The sequence below is a fragment of the Lycium barbarum genome, chromosome 9, assembly GCF_019175385.1.
Source record: "Lycium barbarum isolate Lr01 chromosome 9, ASM1917538v2, whole genome shotgun sequence".
NCBI lineage: Eukaryota > Viridiplantae > Streptophyta > Magnoliopsida > Solanales > Solanaceae > Lycium > Lycium barbarum.
The window spans coordinates 77,151,989-77,175,262 of NC_083345.1; the positions used below are offsets into that span (position 1 = coordinate 77,151,989).

General features: G+C 37.7%; 1 long non-coding RNA gene across 1 annotated transcript; it reads left to right on the forward strand.

Annotated features, from left to right (window-relative positions):
- Positions 1-7,109: 7,109 nt before the first annotated feature.
- On the forward strand, positions 7,110-10,826 carry LOC132610974 (uncharacterized). Its single transcript, XR_009571385.1, has 3 exons — positions 7,110-7,224; positions 9,675-9,727; positions 10,554-10,826. It is a non-coding gene; the product is annotated as an uncharacterized LOC132610974 (long non-coding RNA).
- The last annotated feature ends 12,448 nt before the right edge of the window (positions 10,827-23,274 follow it).

The window sequence follows — 23,274 nt, forward strand, 5'->3', positions numbered from 1 at the left end:
GTCCGTATTTCACTTTACGACCAACTGGCCAGAATTCAAACCTACAATTTTTCACATTTCCAAAACCTATAATTAGTCTTTGTGGAGCATAACCTATCTCTTATTGCAATTGCCTTCGGAATCTTACTTAGAGTCGTCAAACGCTGTTTCTTACTTATGTAAATATCGTATACTCGTACTCCTCACTAGATCATTCACTTGCGTACCAACGGAAGATTTTCCGAGGTGTAACATTCTGCCCCCCCCCCCCCCCCCCTTAAGAACATTCATCCTCGAATATTAAAGTCTTCAGGGATTCTATAGAAATTTCGCCAAAGTTTCCCCTATAATATGGCACTACCAACCTGTCACAACAACCCAAAATATCATCGCCTCACAGAGCTACGCCACAATATCAAAATATCTATGGCCACAACGACCAAAAGCCTGAAAAGGAAATCACACATACCTCATTCCGCTGATGTTTCATCTTGAATCTCCCCCAAGGGCTGAAATAAATGAGGGTATCTGGATCGCATACTTTCTTCCGCTTCCCATGTCATTTCTTCTCATTTACTTCTTCTCTATAAAACCTTAACTGAGGCCACTTCTTTGTTTCTAAGCCTCCGTACTTGCCTATCTAGTATGGCAATGGGCACTTCTTCATAAGTCAACCTTTTTGTCACTTGCACATCGCTTATTGGCACGATCCTAGTAGGATCTCCAACACATTTTCGAAGCATCGAGACATGGAAAACTGGGTGATTTGACATAACTCCGATCATATTTGCTATCGAGCCCTTAGTCTCTGCCGGAATCATTACAACTACTTCCAAGGTTGTAATCTACTCCTGCAATGGTGGATCCTTAAGCATATGGTCAAGGTTAAGGTTGAACAATACCTGAGTAGGCCGGCTGAAAGGGACAGTCTTCAGGATTTTTGCCCGAACTTCGGAGAGCAAAACAGGCAAAGTTAGACATTCACCTTCTCTAGGTTAATGGAAGAAAGCATTCAATGGATGTTCCATGACTTCGTATCCACCGAGGTTGTAGTTAAGGGAAAAAGTGTCCATTTGTGCCGCTTATGGGAATTCGAGGGATTCGCCCTTATGCCCCTGCCCGAGTTCTAAGACAGTTTGGGAGAATCCAAGTCGTACCCCAGATTGGAGGCATGGGAGATTTCATCATTGACTACGACATTGATAGACCACCAATGGCATTGGATTGTGTCCGAGAATGGAAGAGTCGCATGATTTGGGGTCCCGATACCTTAGCCGAAGATAGGTTCCGCCCAGGTTGTGTCGTACAATATAAGGATTTATTGAGGGCCGAATTGCAAGGCACACTTCCTCCTAGGAATATTCTCTATAGCTGTGTTCAAGACAAGGATTCGCAGGCCGAGATCCGAGCCTATCTGATTCAGAGAAGAGCTGATGACAGAGATGTTAAATATTTGGAGAAAATTGAGCATGATAAGGCCATCATAGAGAGTCTGAGGCATGAGTTGGAGCTTACCAATGATTGTTTGGTTGAGTTAGATGACCGTGAAGAAGATTCTAGACGATGTTGCTCCTCTGAACTTCACACAGAAAGGGTTTATTATGGAGGCGACTTTGACGTCAGCCCATCTTCACATCCAGACTACCCTCCGGAAAGTAAAGAAAGCCAAGATTGATAGAGATTGGGCTTAATCATCCACTACTGGAGGACATTTCTTCTAATTTATTTTTGTGCACTGTCTTTACTTTATCTTTTGTAGCCCTGCGGGGAAGAATATTATTATTAATGATTATGGGGCAATGGTTTAATTCAAATGGCACATTTATGTTTCAAACGTTTAGTATGCTTAAGAACGAGCGTAGTATAATATTATTAACTACTTTGTGTGACTCTATTTGCTTCCATATGTTTCATATTAAATGCATAATTGATCTCGAATACTGTCCACTCACCTAAAGAAAAACAATGAACAAAATCCATGCGCTAAGCCTCATAATTTTCTCAAAATCTGAAAATGAACAACAAGACTGCTCCCGAGCTCGAGGTCATGAAAAAGAATGAGGTTTTTCTCCGACGAAAAATTCAAGACCTTGAGAAGCAGATATAGATAATAAAGGCCAAAAGCAAGGAGGCGGATGAATTGTTGGATTCGGCGGAAAGGTCGCCCTAAAAACATATCGAAGTTCAGGGAGAAAATGCCCTTGACAAAGGAAAAGGGATTCTTCCCTAGTACATCCCGATAATGGAAGAGTCTGAGGAGGGAGAAATGGAGTCAGACCCACAGGAGCCCACATTGCGATCAATGGGGGCTGCCTCCGCTGCGCCTTCAAGTGTAAAAAAGGAAGAAACCTTTGCTATACCATCAAGCCCTAAAGGAGAAGGAGTTTCTGCTGCATTATCAAGCACTAGGGAGGAGCCCATAGAGTAAATGGTCTAAGCTCGACCAACTTCACCTGAATAGTGGGCTATTGTGGTCAAAGCGTTGGATTGTCCCTACCGAGTCTTGCCTCAGCAGGTCACGAATGAGGATATGATGATCAAATTTCGTAGAAAAGGAATAGTCAGCATCTGCTTTGACAGGTTGCCAACCTGCCCTCCGGCTTTCGCACATAAGAGATGCCCTTATCATCAGGATCAGGCAGGGCCTACTCTCAATGAGTGTTTAGCCTTCAAAAGGAGCCTCATCAGACTGATAGATGAGAAAAGTATCACTAAGATATGGGGCCCGCATTCACTATTGGTCCATGATAACATCATCCCAACTGAAGGGATTACTCTGAACACTCGTATTTGGCATTACGATTTCACTATATTTAAAGACTCTTATGCCAGCATCTTCCAGAAATTGGTCAGTATTGGGAAGATTCACCCCATCAGAACCAGAAGAGCCCAAACTGAAGGAGCTAGCCGGCACAAAATATATCTGGACATCAAAATGTATCTGGAAGGACAGGAATACCCCGAAGGCATTACAAATAAACAAAAGAAGATCATCCAAAGAATGGCGAATAGTTTCTTCCTAAATAAAGAAGTTCTATACAAACAAACGCCGGATTTGGGTCTGCTTAGATGTGTAGACGTCGGCGAAGCCACCAGACTTCTAGAAAAAGTACATGCGGGAACATGTAGAGCCTACATGAATGGATTCGTACCAGCAAAGAAGATTCTACGAGCTGGATATTATTGGATAAATATGGATAGTGACTGCTGCAAGTATGTGCAAAGGTGCCATCAATGCTAGATCCACGGTGATTTGATCAAAGTCCCTCCAAGTGAGCTTAACGCTATGAGCTCACCATGGCCTTTCGTCGCTTGGGTCATGGATGTTATTGGACCCATTGAACCCATATCCTTGAATAGCCACCGGTTCATTTTGGTTACCATTGACTATTTCACTAAGTGGGTGGAAGCAATGTCTCACAAATCCATAACAAAGAAAGAGGTGGAAGACTTTGTGCGAAACCACATCATATGAAGATTCGGTGTGCTCTAGTCAATCATAACAAACACTGGAGCAAATATTAATAGCCACCTAATGAAAGATATTTCTGAGCAATTCAAGATCACCCATCGAAATTAGACAGCTTACCGGCCGCAAATTAACGGAGCCGCAGAAGTAGCCGATATGAATATCAAGAGGATATTGAGGAAAAGGATTGATAATCATAAGGGTTGGTACGAGAAGTTTCCTTGTGCTCTACTAGGATACCGTACTGCAGCCAAGACTTCAACAACAGCAACTCCATACCTACTGGTCTATGGAACCGAAGTAGTCATACCCGCTGAAGTTGAGATACCTTCCCTGAGAATCATTCAGGAAGCAGAATTAGACAATGCTGAATGGGTTCAAGCTCGTTATGAGCAATTGGCTCTAATTGAAGAGAAAAGGATGGTCACTGTATGTCACGAACAATTGTATTGGTAGCGAATGGCAAGAGCTTTCCACAAGCGAGTCAGAACCAGACTTTTTCAGATCGGGAAACTAGTGCTCAAGAGGATTTTTCTACATCAAGATGAATATAAAGGGAAGTTTGCTCCCAACTGACAAGGGCCTTATGTAATCTGCAAAGTACTCTCCGGAGGAGCGGTAGTACTGGAAGAAATGGACTGTCAAGAGTGGCCCAAACTGATTAACTCATATACAATCAAGCGCTACTATGCATAAAGAAGGCACTTCTCAGTTTTTAATAGTACTCGTTGCTTGTATTCGTTTTTCTATTTTGCTTGTATTAGTTACTTCCTTTTGCTTGTAATCGTTATTGTAACTGATAGGCCAAACAAAACACCTTTTGTACTATGAACTACGTAATGACCTGACTTCCCCCACAGTGGGATACGTAGGCAGTCCATCACCCGGTTGCTTTATTAGTAAAACCAAAAAATCCATTATTTTGTTTCTGAACTACGTTCGACCTGAATTCTTGTTACTACAGGATACGTAGGCGCCCTTTGAGCTCGGTAACATCAAAGAAAACCGAAGAAACCCCTAGGGAGCCTTAGAGATAGGAGATCACAAAGAAGTATGGACTGCAGCACGCCCAACCGGGGCAGAATTTTTGAGAGGATCTCAAAAATTCGCGTCGACAAGCCTTTACAGGTTATTCAGCTAACGCTGAACTCTAAACTGGGGCAGAAATTTTGAAGAGACCTCAATTTCCTAGAATATTTGGCATAAGAATTGATAGATCGAGATTTAAATTGGGGAAGAATTTTTGAGAAAACGTCTCCAAAAATTTCGCATAAGGAAATGAAGGCCCAGCCATGAAAAAAGGGAACTCCCTCATTCAAAACGCATGTCATGACAATTGAAAATGCTTTCATTTTTTGCAAAATAGATATCCTTGTAGTAGCATTACAAAAATAATTTCTCTGCATAATGAAAATAGGTTTATCTTTCGAATATCGAAGCCAAAGGGGGTTTCAGGTCCAGAAAACTGAAGATGTGATAGTGCAGGAAACACAGATCAACTTAAAATAGGAGAAAACTAACCCATTTCTGATGTAGGTCACCAGGACATCGGAAGATGATCCCTTTTTCTAACCTTGCTTCATGTGCAGGAAACGTTTCGCTAAAGAATGTCCAGAACACTGTTGAGATTCGGCTTTCAGAGTATATGTCCAGCCACGAGGGCTGTGAAAAGTTTAACTGTCACCAAGAACAAAAGCCACAAAGGCTAAGAAAATCAGAATACCGTTGGGGTAAAGTATCTAGCCACGAGGGCTATAAAAGATCAAAGGCCAAAAGGCGTAATATCTAGCCATAAGAGCTATACAAGACTTCAAATTGCAAAAAGGGAAAAATATAAAGCCCCAATTACTGCGGAATGCTTGGGAATTGCCACATTGGCAATTGACTACACAAAAGGTTAATGGTAAAACAATACGGCATATATGACCAAAAGGGTCACAGCCGGGACAAAGGACGAAAAAAATCCACATAATTGTTCAACCCACTTCACGAGACCGTAGTATTCGCTAAAAGGGTAAGATGATGTAAATCTGGTCAGATGGCTGCAGTATTCGTCATCAAAAAATGAACGTTACTCAGCAGATGGAAGCAGATTGGTAGCCGCCAAGGAGCAGGCAAAATCAGATCAAATCCATACAGATTGTGGAGCAACTGTGGAACTTTCGCTTACGCAGCCGGTCGAGACGAGGTGCCCATTAGAGTCAAGCTCTTCGGCCAGGACTTGGAAGATCATCCCTCACTACACTCAGCCACATAAGATTGTTTATTGCTTATGTGCTTTGTTTGTTTTTATTATTCTGCGACCGGTCGGACGCACACTGGAACACATAAAGGCATTCCCGCATAAGGGATATCCTTTTCCTCCGATTGAGTCAAACTACAAGTGAATTGATTCTCAAGAACAGGGATATGTAGGCAGACTCAATGCCAGAAAGTCAGTCACACTCTCACCAATCACACCGGACTTCCCAGCTTGACAGCCGGAAAATCCGAGAATTTGCTTTAATTTGCATTTAGAAGTCATCATCATGTCGAACTACAAATAGCCTGAATTCTCATTAAACCTGAGATATGTAAGAAACCCAAAAATCATGGTTCGACCATCTATTGTGAAAAAATGCATGAAAATGAGGGGCAATATGACTTGGGTCAATCAAAAATAAGGGTTAGTCAAATTTCGTCGCTCAGGAATGGTCCCGCCATCCCCGAACACCGAAGGGGCATTTGTTGACACCTAATTTTTACCTCCCATAATTTATTTTAATTGCTTAAAGTGCCTGAATATTAAATGGGGTGATAATTATTATTTTTTTAGTAAAAATCAAGATGATTTTATAGACTATGCACATAATGTTTTGCCTTTAGTGTTTGGTAAATAAGTTCTATAATAAATATTTTGGAAATTATTTCACAATAGCTAATAAAGCATTTTACTAAAAATAGTGTGGAGTAGCTATTTATTTAATTATTCAAATATCAGAATTTTAATTAGCAAATATTTACCCCCCATTTTATTTTATGGAAATTGAGTATTTTAAATAAATAAACATTTTACCCCAAAATTTTAATTCTCTGCATAATCAATTTAGGTGGACAATTCTCAAATTAATTATAATTGATTTAGATAAATTAATTATGATTATATTTGTAAATTACCTATTATGTGTTTAATTACGGCTATCATTGAAATAATCAATTAGATTAGCCAAATGGGGCCAAAATTGAAAATAGCAAATTCATGCTTTGATTCAATTAAGGCCATCCCTATAAATTTAATATTTTTGTGAAAATAAGTCATGTTTTAAAATTAATTGTTTTTTTTAGTTTCAATTTAATAGCAAATTAATCTCTTAAATTGTCTTTTTTAAATTTATTATTTATTATTTTTGTGTACCCATTAATTTTTTCCCTTTTGTTCTGTTAGTATATGTATATGTAATGCATCTATATATATATATATATATATATATATATATATATATATATATATATATATATATATATATAACAGATTTGGGCTGCCCATTTTAAAAGGACCAAGTCCAGTCCCACAAGGGCCAGAATCGGCCCAAGTCATGATTTAAGAGAAGGGGCCAAAGCCCTTTTATCCTTTTTTCTGCTCGTCCAAACAAGCCCCATCTCTTCTTTCCCTCTCATCTCCCTCTTTAACCCTAGCGCCGCTGAGAGAGATTCTCTCTCCCCTACATCACGCTCCTTATTTTAGCATGTTTACAGAGTGGTTTTGTGATTTCTTCATGTCTGTGTGGCCATTTGAAGTAAGCTAATTAATACTCTTTGCCATTTTTGTTTTAAATCGTCCAAACAAGGTATTATTTTGCTTTTGTTCTACCTTTTGTATCTTCAAAGCTCAAAAACCTGTAAAGGCTTAATGAGTCTTGTTGGCATATGTTTGAAATGCGAGTTTTGATTGGTTCTTGGTAAAACCTCTGGATCGATCTGTTGTTGACTTAAACTGCACCGTTTATGTTTTTTCTATGAAATCTCAACCCTACAATATGGAATTGTGAGGAGGAAACCTCAAATTTGAGGTTCATCCCACATCAAAACTCTAGGGTTTGGGAAACTTGGGGGATTCTATAAATAGGGTCTCCATTTTCATTTGTTAGTCACGGAAGAACAGAATCTCACTTGCAAAAAAAAAAGATGAATATCTGGGGTTTCTAAGTGTTTTACACTCGAGACCCTTAATTTTCGGTTTAGTTTAAAAATTTTAAGTGTTTGGTTTACTGTTTGTGTTGGCTGAGTTGGGAAATTGAGGAAGAAAACGCTCTTCGAGTTCAAATCTCGACTAAGGGTTGCACTCAAAAGAGGTAATCCCTTATTTTTTTTTATTTTTTATGTATTTTATAGCCTCTTTGTTTTCATATTGTTTGGCTCTCTTCTTTTTTTATGGTGTTGATTTTTGTTTAGTTAGTTGTAGCTTAGTTAGTCATAGTATCCAAATTTCTAGTCATTTTTAATGTTTGATTTTCCCTCTTGCTTTCTTAGCTAGTCTTACCCTTGTTGGTCGTGGTCTGTTGAGTTTAGTGTCACCCTATTAATCATAGGCCTAAAATTGTTGTTTCCTGTCTAGCTGATACTATGATCAAAACTGTTGTTTGATTTCCCTTTCTTGTTTAGTTGATCCTACCTTGTTGGCTATGGTATTTTGATGTTTGCGTAGTTTAGTACCATCTTGCTAGTAACAGTATTCAAATTCCTATTTTAGTTAACATTATGTTCAACATTGGCGTTTGATTTCCCTTTCTTGTTTAGCCAGTCTTACCCTATTGATTGTGGTATTTGATGTTGTATGTAGTTTGTGTCATAATGCTAGTTATGATCTTCAAGTGCTTATTCCCTATTTAGGGTCGGCTGCTATCATGTTTTGTTTCCCTTTTTAGTTTAATTTGAGTGTGTCCTGTTATTCCTGGTACTTGATCTCTAGTTCCTTGTTCGATTGGTTTATCTTGCCGAGTGAAAGGGTTTTTGTTACACCTCGAAAACTTTCATGTCATTGTGCGGTAAATAGACTAACGCAGGGTAAGATGCAGATGTCCCTACAAGTAATAAGGGGTACTTAACGATTCTAATTAAGATTCCAAAGATATTGGAGGCAAGAGAAGAAAGTTCGTTGAGGGAGGCAAAGTATAAGTCGTGTTTTGGAAGAGTTTTGCAAAATATAGAGCTAAGGTTGATTTAGTAATGTCTCAAGGAGAAGCTATCAGGCTCCTTAGATGGTTAGTGAAGTATTAAACAAGTGTTAAGAAGGTTCCATAAGGATTGGAAGTTAAACGAAACAACGAGAGAAATTTCGGAAATTGTGAGCTATACGGCCACTTATACGACACGTATAACTTATACGGTCCGTATAAGGGATTGTATAACCTATCCAGAGAGGGGTCTTTCACTGGAGGTATTATCCGATCACTTATACGGACCGTATAAGTTATACGGACCGTATAAGGGTTCGTATAATCCTCGTCGGGCAACTTTTAATTTTTATAAAAAGAGACACCCAAGTCCTCATTTTTCATTTCATTCATTCTCCACACCTCTCAAGAGCTGTAGAACAGTCCATACAGCATACCAACATAAATTCAAGGGGAAACAAAGATCAAACACCAATAATCAAGGAAATCAAGTGTTTGGATGTTCCTTAGGGTTGCTAGGAGCCAAGCATCTATTTGGAATTGAAGTTGGGTTTCTCTCCAAGTAAAGTATTGCCATAAAAATCTCATTCCTACACTATTAAAGGTGAGTTTTATATTCATTTCATGTTATTAAGAGTATTGAATTGTTGAATAACTTGGATTGAGGAAGAAAGTAGAATATGGAGTTCAAATATGGAAATAGTGGTATTCTTGAATAGTGACTTTACTTGAATGATAGTTCTTGACATGTTATGGGTATAATATTGCTATGAATGATATTAAGGATATTGAAGAAGCATTATACGTGAATGAATACGACGTTGGGTGATAACTATGGTTATGGATGATTTTGATAGGGAATGTTGAGGATTGAATAATGTCTAGCTTGATGAAGTTATTGATTATGATATTGTGAATGTTATTATTGATGTTTGGGAGTTGTTATATTATATGGGGAAAGTGGTAGAAACAAAGGAAATGCTGCCCAATTTTCGTTAGCCCTTAGTCGCCTTAGCTTAGGATCAAGTATGTTTCCGGTTATCTAATCTTAGTACGAATTCTTTTGGATGTAGAATCATGAACTTGGAAGGAGGCGTTTAGTCAGCAAAGTTAGAGAGACGTAAAGGTATGTAAGGCTAGTCCCTCTCTTTCAAGGCATGACTCTTATTTTGTGATTCCTTTCCTATATTCCCATGATTTTCTTACATCCTAAATGATAAAAGTTAGAGATTCTTGAGAGCTTCTTATGAACTAGAGATGAGATATGTTCTATGATAATGATGCTATGATGCATGATATTCTTATTCTTATGCTTCCATTGATGTCATTTCTTGTTGATACCTCACCTCATGATATTAGTTCCTTCAAGGTGAGACGTAGCGATGAGAGTCATTCCATAATGTAATCGGAGGCTTCATCCCTTATGTCACTCCGATAAAGTTAAAGCTTTTACTTGAGCTCTCATGAATGCTTTAGATTATGTATATGTAAGACTACACCGTGCCTAGTTGGCTAGGCAGACACCATTACGATAGGTGTAGTGGGCAGCTATGACGATGATTACACTATGCCATATGGCCGGGCAGACACCACTAGTGGGCGGCTTGAGATGTTTACCCCCGACGCGAGAGGCCCGGACGCAGGCTAATGATGATCACATCGTGCCTATATGGATGGCAGTTTATATATATATATATATATATATATATATATATATATATATATATATATATATATATATATATATATATATATTTGCATACATGATAAGATGTTGTTTAATATGAAAGTTCGCATGCATGATACCGCCTTAAGAGGCAATCAGTTACAGGTTATCTCTTCATCTCATGTTTTCCTACTTCTTGATTATGTTGACATACATGTCTTACATACTCAGTACATTGTTCGTACTGACGTCCTTTTCCTTATGGACGCTGTGTTCATGCCCACAGGTCGACAAGGAGACAGTGCAGATGCTTAGGAGCTTGTACAACTAGTTTGCAGGAGCACTCCACTACTCCGGAGTTGCCATTCCTTGGTATATTCTCTTGTGTACATATTGGGGCATGGCGGGGTCCTGTCCCGCCCTCATGATTTCAGTACTTCAGTTAGAGGCTCGTAGATACTTATGTGTGGGTTGTAGATGCTATGTGACCCCTTCATTGTAGATTTTGTACCTCATTTTTGTAGCCTTATGGGCCTATGCTTATACGTGTTTTGACAGATGTTTGGAGATTGTTTCATGATATGTTTGTGTTGAGAATAATATATGCCCCGGTTGAGTATGATAGTCAGCAAGATAAGTGGTGCTCGGTAGTAATCTCCGGGTACCCGTCATGGCCCCTAGGTGGGTTATGACAGTTTTGGTGTGCTTCCTCTATTCAACAAACCTATTGAGTTCTTTCTGAGCTTCCTTATCTTGTGAAAGATAAATCCTATCATATTTAGTCTATGGTTGTTTAGACTCTTATTTCTGGGTTTAGTTTTGGATCATCTTGTTTGATTACAGTGTTAAATGGCTCTGTTTAAGTTCGTCACGCGAATTAGAAATGTTAGCTGGTCCTATTTGTTTGTTTAGATCACCATGTTTAGTTATGATGTTTTGCTTCTTTTCTTGTTTGGTTAGGTTGCGAGCATACTGTGCCTTGATTATGTATACGTGTGTATATCTAGCGTATGCTTTGGTTAGTACACTTGTGGGGACGTTAGTTAGGTTATTGCGGATCAATCATGAACCCTCCCCGATGTTAGCCATGCCTGGGATTCTTGGAAATCCCTTGAAACTTGTGCAACATCGAGAAGATGAGGGCAAAATCTTTCCGAAATTAACCCTCCAAATATCCTTGTGGATGTATATGCACGAGGTATAGTCAAAATATACATCAAGTATACATAAGCCATTTGTTTGTTTTGAATTTTGAAACTGCTCTGTTAGTAGGCCTTAACCCATTCTTGTCTTGAACTGAATTGTCAAGTTTGTGTATTTTTTAAAATGGGCCTCTATGAGATATTAATCCTTATTTTTCTTTTGTGATGATACACCCTTTGCATTTGGACTCCTCTGCATCAAACATAAGGACTGGGCCTTCTATTTTGGGTTTGATTTTTGCGTATTGGAAATGGAAGCTAATATTTACTGATGGCCCAGCTATGGGTAAAACTAGCACTAATGGGGCGGGTAGCCCATTAGTATTCTAAATTCTTCTCCCTTTCCTCCTATGTTTAATTACTTGTATGTTTAATTTCTTGTAAAGTTAAACTTCATTATTAGTGGAATCCTATGGGATGTAGATACTAGGATTATCACCTAGTTAATTTGGAAGTTAAGATAAAAGAAGTGCAAATCTTTTCAAAACTTTTGATTTTAAAACCAATTTTACGGAAAATTAGACATGCATTTAAGAAAAAGGTGGATTTTGGATAAAGTAATGGACTGATTTTATGAGGGATAGCCGTGGTATTTTAAAACACTAAGTTGTTAAAATTTAAAAACGCGGATTTTCCTACAATTTGGTCATCCTAGACTATGGTAAATTTTTATGAGCAAACCTGATCTAAAGAAGTAAAAAATAAAAGGAGAAGCAGCATGTGAATAAAACCCCTATTGAAAATAAGGAGTAAAATTGTGTTAACACTGATTTAGACCCGGAAGTCTACTAAAATTTGACTAAAGTAGCATGTTTTGGGATTGAAATAGGTAAATTCCAATTGGGTCGCATTTGGATAAAAAGAACATATTTGAATTTGGCATTTAAAGATTTAGGCTGAAGTTAGCTCGGCCCATGATGCAGGGACTAAATGAATTTGGGAGATCAGCCCGTTTTTGTGTCATTGAATTAAACATTTGAAATTTGTTAGACTAAATTGGGCCTTGGACCGTGAGTTCATTTTGGGCCAGATTGAGTTTGGTGGACAGGATATATAGGCTATGGTCTTGACTTGTTGGGCTTCACTAAAATTGTTCTTCATTTGATAAAGTGTGTATATATATATATATATATATATATATATATATATATATATATATATATATATATATATCCCATATTTTTATATAAGTATAAAACCCGTAGGTACTAAACACATTTCGTTAGGACTAGAATAGTAGTGATTCTACTGAGGAGCGATCCCGAGTGTGCCCTAGTCCGGAAACGAAGTGGGTTGAACACTTACATGGATTTTTCTAAACCAAAACCCTTTATTTATAAGGAGATTTTTGGACGTTTTTTTTTTCTAAAAAGGGAGATGATGATGTAAACATAAAAATGCTGTACGTTTTTTTTTTGGCGGAAAACTTTAACACATAAGTAAATAAACAAACCTTACAGTGAAGCTCGTAGGTCAACCGTGTTCTACGGATCCTTAATACCAGGGTGCTTAAAACATTCCCTAGGGGATCACCATAACCCTTACCTCAAACTCTGGTCCAAAAAGACTTTTTTCTCGGTCTGAAAAACTCTTTTAACCTGGTTTTCCTAATTTTCCTTTTGAATAAATTAGGTGGCAACTCTAAAACACTAACTATCCAATTTAGAGCCAACAATCTCGTAGTAACTTTTATGCCTTACCCGCGAAAAAGCGAACGATAGCACCATGTATCAAATAGTATCACAAGTTCAACAAGTAGATTATATTAACTTCTTCACTAATTTCACATCACTTTCCATCATGTATGAATGCATAAATTAGTGTAAACTGGGTAAAACAATGCAAACAAAATAACAATGAAGGTACAAGTCACAAAACACCAAGTCATAATTCAATATTAATATGTGTATGAATGAGAATGTATGCCATGCATGATATCGTTATCAACAGTAAATCATAATCAATATTTCATCTGTGTACTATCATAAGTCTATATCACGATTCAGGTCTAAACTCATTATCCTTCATTTCTCCGAAGATGTGTGTCATAATAAGAGAGAGTTGACTACAACACGTATCACAATAACAACAATCAAGGTAACAGCCTAATCATACTAACAAGGAAGCAACCCACAATCAACATCACGAGTATACATTAAATCCTTTCTTCCTATATAACCACAAGTACACTTCCTATTCAATACAAAAACTAATGGCGACAAGCCCGCACAGTCAGAAGTCATACCAACCTAGATAATATCCAACCCAAACCATGTTTGATGACCTAATCATGCTTTCTGCCATAAATTCTACGCAATATATACATTTCGCTAATCAAAGTCTAAGTAAAGTAAACCGTAACCTACCTCAAATGCAGAACAGGACCCGCGAACTACTCCACTCGAGCCTTCTATTTTTGAAGAGCCTCAGAATGGTCAAAGTCTAAATAATATGATGCTAAGTAAGCAAAAAACCATGTATTTAAACAAGAACAATAATTTGCGGAAAAAGAACCACTTACTTCTACCCTTTTCAATGGATGAAACCTTCCTTTAATGGTCAATTTATCATAACATCTATCTCTAAAATCATTAACCTTCAATTCATGGGTTTCTAATAGATTTTACCCTTTGAAACAGATTTTAGGACAAAGTTTCCATTTTTATTAGAACCCTATGTCTCAACATGCAATTTCAACCATAAGAAATCAAATTCCCTTCCTAAAAAGTGATCATCTATACTCCTAGACGATTAATCAACAACAAAATCATCAGCCCATCAATTATTTAAGGGTTTACTAATTCTAGGGTTCTTGGATTTTCACCCACCATTGATGGACCTTAAACTTATCATGGAACTTGAAGTAGAAAGGAAAAGGAACAAATAAAAGTGGGGACTTACCCTCCATGATGTTTTCACCAATGAATGGAATGAAGTTTTTCTCTTTCTCTCTTGAAAACTGACTTTGGGGTCTTGTGGGTAATGGTTCGGAGTTGGAATATAAAAATAGGGTTTTCGGCCCCCTGGAGTCCGCTATAGGGGACTTGCTGGAACAGTCCGCACAAAAATGGTCATAACTTCCTCATACAGAAGCGAAACAAGACGATTTTTTTTCTATAGCTTTGTAATTACGATACAGATCTAATGGTTCAATCCTCATACAAAACAAAAGTCGTTTGATAAATATGGATCCCTTTCTAGCTAAATACCTACGGCGAAAACACGAGCGCGACAAAACCCAAGCCCATCTGAATCTTTTCGGAACCTCACCAAAACATGTGGCCAAGTTCAAAATCATCATATCAACTTGTTGGAACTTCCAAAACATTGATACGGGTTCATCCTAACCCGATGTTGACCGTGGTCAACTCTAACTCGTTAACTTAACTAGCTTCTCCATCAATGACTCAATTTACACTCGAACCTTCGGGAACCAACCCAATGACTTCATTAAGTCATAGATCATACTAACGAGACTTTGGGAAGGTTTAACAAGGGTAAATGGGTCAAAAACACTATAACGACCAGGAGGGTCCTTACAGAGTCAGTAACAACATTCCCCTTACTAGGGTGATACAGAATATTCAAGTCATAATCTTTCAACAACTCTAACCATCTTCTATGTCTGAGAGTCAACTCTCATTTCTAGAAATATATTGCAAGCTCTTGTGATATGTTCAGACAACAAAGTGCTCCCTATACAAGTAATGACGCCAAATCTTCAAAGCTAAAACAACACTAGCTAACTCCAAATCATGAGTCGAATAATTCTTGTCATTCTTGTTCAACTATTCGCGAACCGTAGGAAATTGGTTTGTGATTCTGCATCAACACACAACCCAAACAAATTCTGGAGGCATCATAATAGACTACATTATCCCCTGATCCTGAAAGTAGAGTTATAATGGGAGCAGAAGTCAATCTCGCTTTAAGCTCTTAAAAGCTCTTTTCTAACACTTCAGACCGCTGAAACTTAGCAGTCTTCTGAGTCAATTTCATAAGTTGTACATAAATAGATGAGAATCCTTCCACAATTTTTTTGTAGTAACCTGCCAACCCCAAGAAGCTATGAATTTATGTCGCTCCAGTAGGCCTCAGCGAGTTCTGGACTACTTCAGTCTTTTGAGGGTCAACTTTGATACCGTCACTAGACACCACATGACCTAAGAATTCCACAAAGTTAAAGAAAGAACTCGCAATTCGTAAATTTTACATAAATCTTATTCTCCTTAAGCATTTGCAAGGTTATTCTCAAGTGACGTGCATGCTCCTCACGACTCTTTGAATACACCGAAATATTGTGAATAAATACAATATATAAATGATCAAGGAAAGTCTTGAATATACAATTCATCAAGTCTATAAATACACAGGTTAATTAGTCAGACCAAAAGACATCACCAAAAATTCAAAATGCCCATAACGAGTATCCTTCTCCTTTATCTTAAGCTGATGATATGCAGACCTCATGTCAATCTTTGAAAAGAATTTATCACTATAAAGTTGGTCAAACAAATCTTCTATCCTAGGAAAAGGATACTTATTATTCATGGTCATCTTATTAAGTTGATAATAATCAACACACATCCTAAGAGAACCATCTTTCATTCTGACAAACAGGACCGGAGAACCCTAAGGTGAGATACTTGATCTAGTAAGGCCTTTATCAAACATGTCCTTCAATTGATCATTCAATTCATGCAGTTCTGCCGGAGCCATGCGATACAGCGGAATAGATATTGGTTGAGTATTGGGAATAACATTAATCCCCAAATCAATAACTTTGTCTAGTGGAATACCTGGGATATCCTCGGGAAACACTTAGGGAAATTCATTGACCATAAGTACAGATTCAAAATTCTGGAACTATTGCTTGAGTGTCATTAACGGCAACTAGGTGATATATACACCCCTTCAAGATCATCGTGTGAGTCTTAACATATAAAATAAGTCTACCTCGAGGTTTAGCAATATCAACTCTCCATTTTGTAATAGGTTAATCCAGAAATTTTAGCCTAACTATTTTGGATCGGTAAGCTAGAGTTGCATAACACTTGGAAACCAGTTCAGTCCCATAATCATATCAAAGTCTACCCTGTCTAATTCAGGTAAGTCATTCACGATTTATCTACCTTGGAATACAATCACATACTCAACATGTATCCATTTAAAAATGTCACCTCTTGTTTCCTTAACGCAACGAATGTCTCAAGAACCCTCTCTCAATACTTCGTCAACCGTACTTGATATTAGATGAGTGTAAACCCTTTTTTCTTAGTTGAGGGTGTGTCTATCACATTTGGAACCTTATCCATCTTAACAAGTCTCTTAGTGCTACCAAATTTTGGCAGAGTTTCTCATGTAATTAGGAAAAAGGCATTTTTCATACCTATTTCAAAATTTCGGCAGAGTTTCTCAAGTAATTAGGACAAATGTACAATCACCAAATATACACCAAACACCATCTATAAATTCCATGAAACATTGTAACATCCATCACGCTATACATCAATACCAATGTGCTCTCCATAGCACCATTGTTCACTTGGTTGGCATTTGCAACACGAGTAAAAGGCATACATGTCATGCATGAGTGACAAATACATTGAAACTATCCTAAAGAAGCTCTACAACACAATCTAGAGTCAAGAAGAAAGAGAAACACCTATAAATGTCTGGGTAGTCTTTCAATCATGCAGCTGATCAGGCTACACGAGGAATACACAACTAGATACATCTCCACAGACAGAAACAAATCCAAAGAAACTTCTAAACGTAAGCTCTAATACCATGCTTTTCATGACTCGAAACCCATCATGGCGCAACAGGAAAGCGATGCAATGTAACCACATCTAAAGAACCTTTTTAAGTAAAGTAAACACTTGTCTAAATTAAATTATTGGTCCGTTATGAATAAATCGAATAAGACAATGAATATAAGTAAAAGTCTTAATTAAGATAATCATGAAACGTGGCAAAAACGCTCCAAAGAGTTAAACTATGTCTTCAACAACTACCCACAGTAATCACACCTATCCATGGAGCTTCTAAGAAAAATAATTAACTTCGGGACGCAACCCTAAAACCAAAAAGCAATAATATCTAAGATAAATAGGGTCTTACGAATAAGCAAGTGAGCTCACAAATAAACCGTGAAATCAATTAGTTCACCTACTCTGTACTATCGTCATGGACCTGCACTTCTGTGTTACCTAACATGCCATAACACAACAAGGTATACCGGAATACTAGGCTTAGTGAATGTCTATAGGACAATAGTTAATATAAAAAATTATACAAATCATTAGCATAATCGAAAACAGTGTTAAGAAATAGTTCAAAATGAATGATAACACATCAAGAATGTAAATAAAAGTCTATGATGAGAGGTAATAACTTTGAATCATTAAGTCGATATCATTAATTTAAGTTATTTCAATTAGATTCAAGTTCATCGCATGACAAGTCATGGAAAACCAAAATCATGCCAATACAGGCCCAAATCACTAGAAACAAATAGATGACCACATTAGGTTCCCTAAACCGCATAAAAGCACCACATCAGAGCTGTCAACCTACAATGGCTACCTTTCCTCTCGAAAAGCTAGGAAAAGACAACACTGGGGCTACCAACCCTCGATGGCCACTCTTCCACCCGAATGGCTAAGCTTACCCCAAGAGAATACATAGTGACTACCATTCCTCCTAAGTAACTAGCCAAACACAACAATAGAAATTATGGCATATTAGTTGAATCACTAATTATGGCATAGAATTAGCCAAATCATTCATTATGGATTATGTTCTTTATCCCATTAATAGGGGTATATCAAGTTTCATTAATCGATTTAGAAACAAAGTTCAAATCATTAATCAATTTCAATTCAACGAAATTTTTTCATAGGTCAACACACATTAAATATCAAGGCTTTTGAAGCAAGTTTAAAATATCCCTTATTAGGGCAAATCATATCCAATGATGAAAGCTTTATAACTTAGTTTCAATCATCCCTTGATATGGAGAATTTCAGGGAATATAATACACATAAGGTTCAATGCGGGTTTGTCCCTCACACACACGTACCCTTGCCAAAGAAACCATTCTAAAGGTTCAAAAGTATGTTCGAAAAGAGGCATACCTCAATTCCCGCTAAATATGCTACCAATGTATTTCCCCACATTCAACAATCACTCAATAATCGATTTTGATGATAAGGATTAGAACTTTAAAATATTCTCTTGAGTTCCCACTGTCACGACCCGACTAGGGGCTGCGACGGGTACCCGGGGCTAACCACCGAGCACCGCTCGTTCTGCTAGTCGTCATACTCATTTAACGCTCTTTTATCAAATTTATACTCAAATCATGAGAGAGTCATATTTCCTTTGAAAACATAAGTACTTTTATGTACATAAGCCTTTCGGCCATCAAAATAATACATATACATAGTAGCAATCTCATGAGACCATATAACCCACACTATGTATCTACGAGCCTCTACTGGAGTGCTAGACATAAGGACGGGACAAGACCCCGTCATGCCCAAAATATACATGTACACAAAAGAATAATCATAAGCACCTCCGGACAATGGAGTGCTCTCAAATCAGCTGCTAGCTCCTATGAGGCTGGATCAGGATTACCTCCCTGTCTACCTGTGGGCATGAACACAACGTCCAAAGAAAACGGATGTCAGTACGAACATTGTACTGAGTATGAGAGGCATAAAAATTAACGAAACATCAATGAAATGAGGAGGCATCAAATAAGGAGCAATCTGTAACTGACTGTGAATCATAAAAGAAATAAATCATGCTGTCTTACTCATACTCGACATCATGTCACATATGCATAAATGTATAAGTATAAGTTGCCCGTCCATATAGGTACAGTGTGATAATAATTAACCTGCGTCCAGGCCTTCCGCGTCCAGGGTATAAGCTGCCCACTATAGTGGTATATCTACCCGACCATATAGGTATGGTGTAATATCATCATCATATGCTCATTATAATATGCTCATCATAGTATGCTCATCATAGTAGGCTTATCATAATATGCTCGTCATAATACATGCACGAAGACTCAAGGACAACTATACTTTATCGGGGTGACGTACGGTCGTGATCCTCCGATTTCATTATAGAGCATTCACAAGCATTCTGCCTCACCTTGAAGGAAGTAGTATATAAGGTGAGTGTGTACAATGCATAACATCATCGAATTTATGGTACTCTGCCTCACCTTGATGGGACAATACATAAGGTGAGTGTACACAATACATGACATACTTGACTTAATGGTATTCTGCCTCACCTTGAAGGGAATAATGTATGAGGTGAGTGTATACAACATACGAAATCATTAGCATTATAGGAACGTCATATCATGAACTCTAGACTCTTTAAACTCAAGTTCATTGTCAGCATCATTGAACTCATAACGTATCTCTTATCTCATATAGATATTCATGATTATAGACTCTTTACTTTTCGGTATATATAGAAAACTCATGGAGAGAAAGGAGAATCATACCATCGGATTCATGCCATAGAAAGAAAGGACTAGCCTCACATACCTTTTACGTTTAACTAATCTATTGCTCGCTCGTTCTCCTTCGATGCCCACGTTTCTACCTTCAAGAGAATTCGCATTAACGTTAGTTAATCGACTATAAGAACGTGTCGCTATTTGTAGGGAAAATTGGGCAGCATTTCCTTTGTTTATACTACTTTCCCACATTCTATATCAACTCCCAAATGCTCACAAAAACATTCACAATATTGCAAACAACAATCATCATTTATCTACATTTACCACAATTCACCATTTCTCTTCAATTTCTCCACAATTATGTGTCACGACCCGTCTAGAGGGCCGCAACGATCACCCGGTGCTAGCCCACCCAGACACCCTTGTCTTACACATATACTTACATCTAGGTGATCCATACGATTAAACGTACATTTGTTTTTATTAATCACGCTAGTCCCATTGGACGACAACATCTTTAAATCATCATTGACATCTATGCCACATCAAATGTATATAAGCCGACAAGGCTATCAAAAGATATACAAAATATAGGCCGACAAGGCCAGACACATCTAATCATACACACGTGACTACGAGCCTCTAAGGAGAGTATAACATATTACATGAATGGGACAGGACCCCGCTATGCCCACAATTATGTACACAAAAGAATAAGTACCCAAAAGCTATGGCTCCGAATAAAATGGAGCTCTGCTGTGAAGTCTCTGAGAAAGCAGCTATTGATCAAGCCTGTCTCCCTGTGCACCTGCGGGCATGACGCAGCGTCCACAAACAAAAGGACGTCAGTATGAAGAATGTACTGAGTATGTAAAGCATGATCAATATCAATATAGAAGCATAAATAGAAACATAAGAAATTGCATAGGATGGGAGATGGAAATATTGTCGTCATATGCAATTACTTGCCTTTCATAGGAACTTTCCCTTGCTAATACGTATTTGTGTACATACATCATTATCCGTATTCCATGATAGTACCCGTACCATATTTGTGCTCGTATTCGTATACATGCCCTTATTCACATTCATATACATAGTCATATCATATTCGTACTCATATCATATACATAGCATTTCCATAGCATACCCGACCACGTAGGATCGGTGTTTCATACATACTTGGCCAACCAAGGCTTAAGGTTACTCATACCTGGCCCTACCAAGGCTTCAGGGTTATCCGTACCCTCTTCAAAGGTGCGCACGCGTTACGTAATCGTATACATACTTATTTACATATCATACCCGGCCTCATAAGCTCGGGGTTCTATAATAGTCGTACATATACATAATAGCTCATAAACATCTTTACTTTTAATCATCGTTATAATAATCGTCATCGTTATTATCATTATAGTCATCATCAATAGCATTATCACAACTAACGTCATCCACCTCTTCTACCTTAATAGGCCTACTCGTAATACGAGAAATTTAGTACAATCGTAGAGTATCAAGAATCGTGAGCTTACAAGCTCGAAAGATCAATTCATTTGGAAGACAACATACTCGTATAGAGGATTTAGATGTTTGGCCAAAGAACCATGCCTTATGAAAGAAGGGTTAGTCTTACATACCTTTCCGTCGCACTATTCTACACTTGCGCGTTCCTCTCCAACGTTAGCGTTTCTACCTTCATTAAAGTCATACTATCATTAGAATCGATAATTAGCACACATGGCTAAAACTAGGGGAAAATCGGACAGCATTTCCTTCACATCATAATTCAACTCCCAAACGTCAACAATACATTCACAATATCATAACAATGGCCATTAGTCATTCACATTATCCACATTCCTCAATTTACTTTCATTTGCCCATATCTATGGCTATAACACATGATTTTGTCCATTCACATACAATGTCTGTTTCATGGTCTTTCAACGTCATTTATAACCCATTCATGTCACAATATAACAACAATCATGATTCGATTCCAACTAATTCTCTAAATGGCACTATTTATCATCCATGACCCATTTTACCATATTCTTCTACACTCCAAGTATTTCAACTCTCCAATATCTTAAACAACATATAAACATCATGAATCTTACCTTAGATGTTGTAGGAACAAGCTTTAGTTGATAATACTCCACTTTGAGTAAAACCCTAGTTTATCTCCATTTGGATTTCTTGACCTTGGATGATCTTTGATGGTTTTCTTACACTTGATTTACTTGTTTTATGTTGTTGCTCACCAAATATCTTTGAATTCTTGTGGAATAAATGTAGAGAGATGTTTTAGAGAGAAGGGGTGTGATGCAGAAGTGAAATGAAATAAGCCTTGGTCCCCTTATTTAATGACTTGAAAATCTGATTTGAAGTGCACAGTGGTCGTAAACTTGGTTTACGGTCCGTATTCCAGTTCACGGACCGTCCTTCATGGTCGTATTTAATCATAACAGAACCAGAAACTCAGGCTGAAGCATGGTGATTTACGATCACGGTTTACGGACCGTAAACCACTTTACGATCCGTATTTTGGGTCGTATTTAACCATTTGATCAATTGGAAGAAAGTTGAAGTTTTGGAAGCCAAAATACGACATGGCAGTTTACTCACCATATACCACTTTACGGTCCGTATTTCACTTTACGACCAACTGGCCAGAATGCAAGCCTGTAACTTTTCACATTTCCTAAACCTATAATTAGTCATTGTGGAGCATAACCTATCTCTTATCGCAATTGCCTTTGGAATCTTATTTAGGGTCATCAAATGTCATTTCTTACTCATGGAAACATCATACACTCGTGCTCATCACTAGGTCATTCACTTGTGTACCAACGGAAGATTTTCCGAGGTGTAACATTATGGTTATAGCTCATTATCGCGTTTTCTCATATGTAATACTTATTCCATGGTCTAAATGTTACTTATAGCATATTCACAATCACAACATACAAACATTCAGGATTCCTCCCAACCACTATTCAGCAATGACATTATTCACTCATTTATGACCCATTTTCTATGTCTTTATACAATTCAAGTGTCTTAGCCTTCCAATACCTTAAAAAACATGGTATGGTCATGAAACTTACCTTAGATGATGGATGAACAAGCCTTGAAAGGAAATACTCTTCTAGCACCAAAACCCTATTTCACTTCTCTTGGGATTTCTTGGCTTGGATGACTTTCACTAGGTTTCATACACTTGTTTTCATGGATTGAAGTAGTTGATTATGGATTTCCTTTGATTTTCTTGTGGATGAATGTTAGAAATAATATTCTGGAGGTTTCTT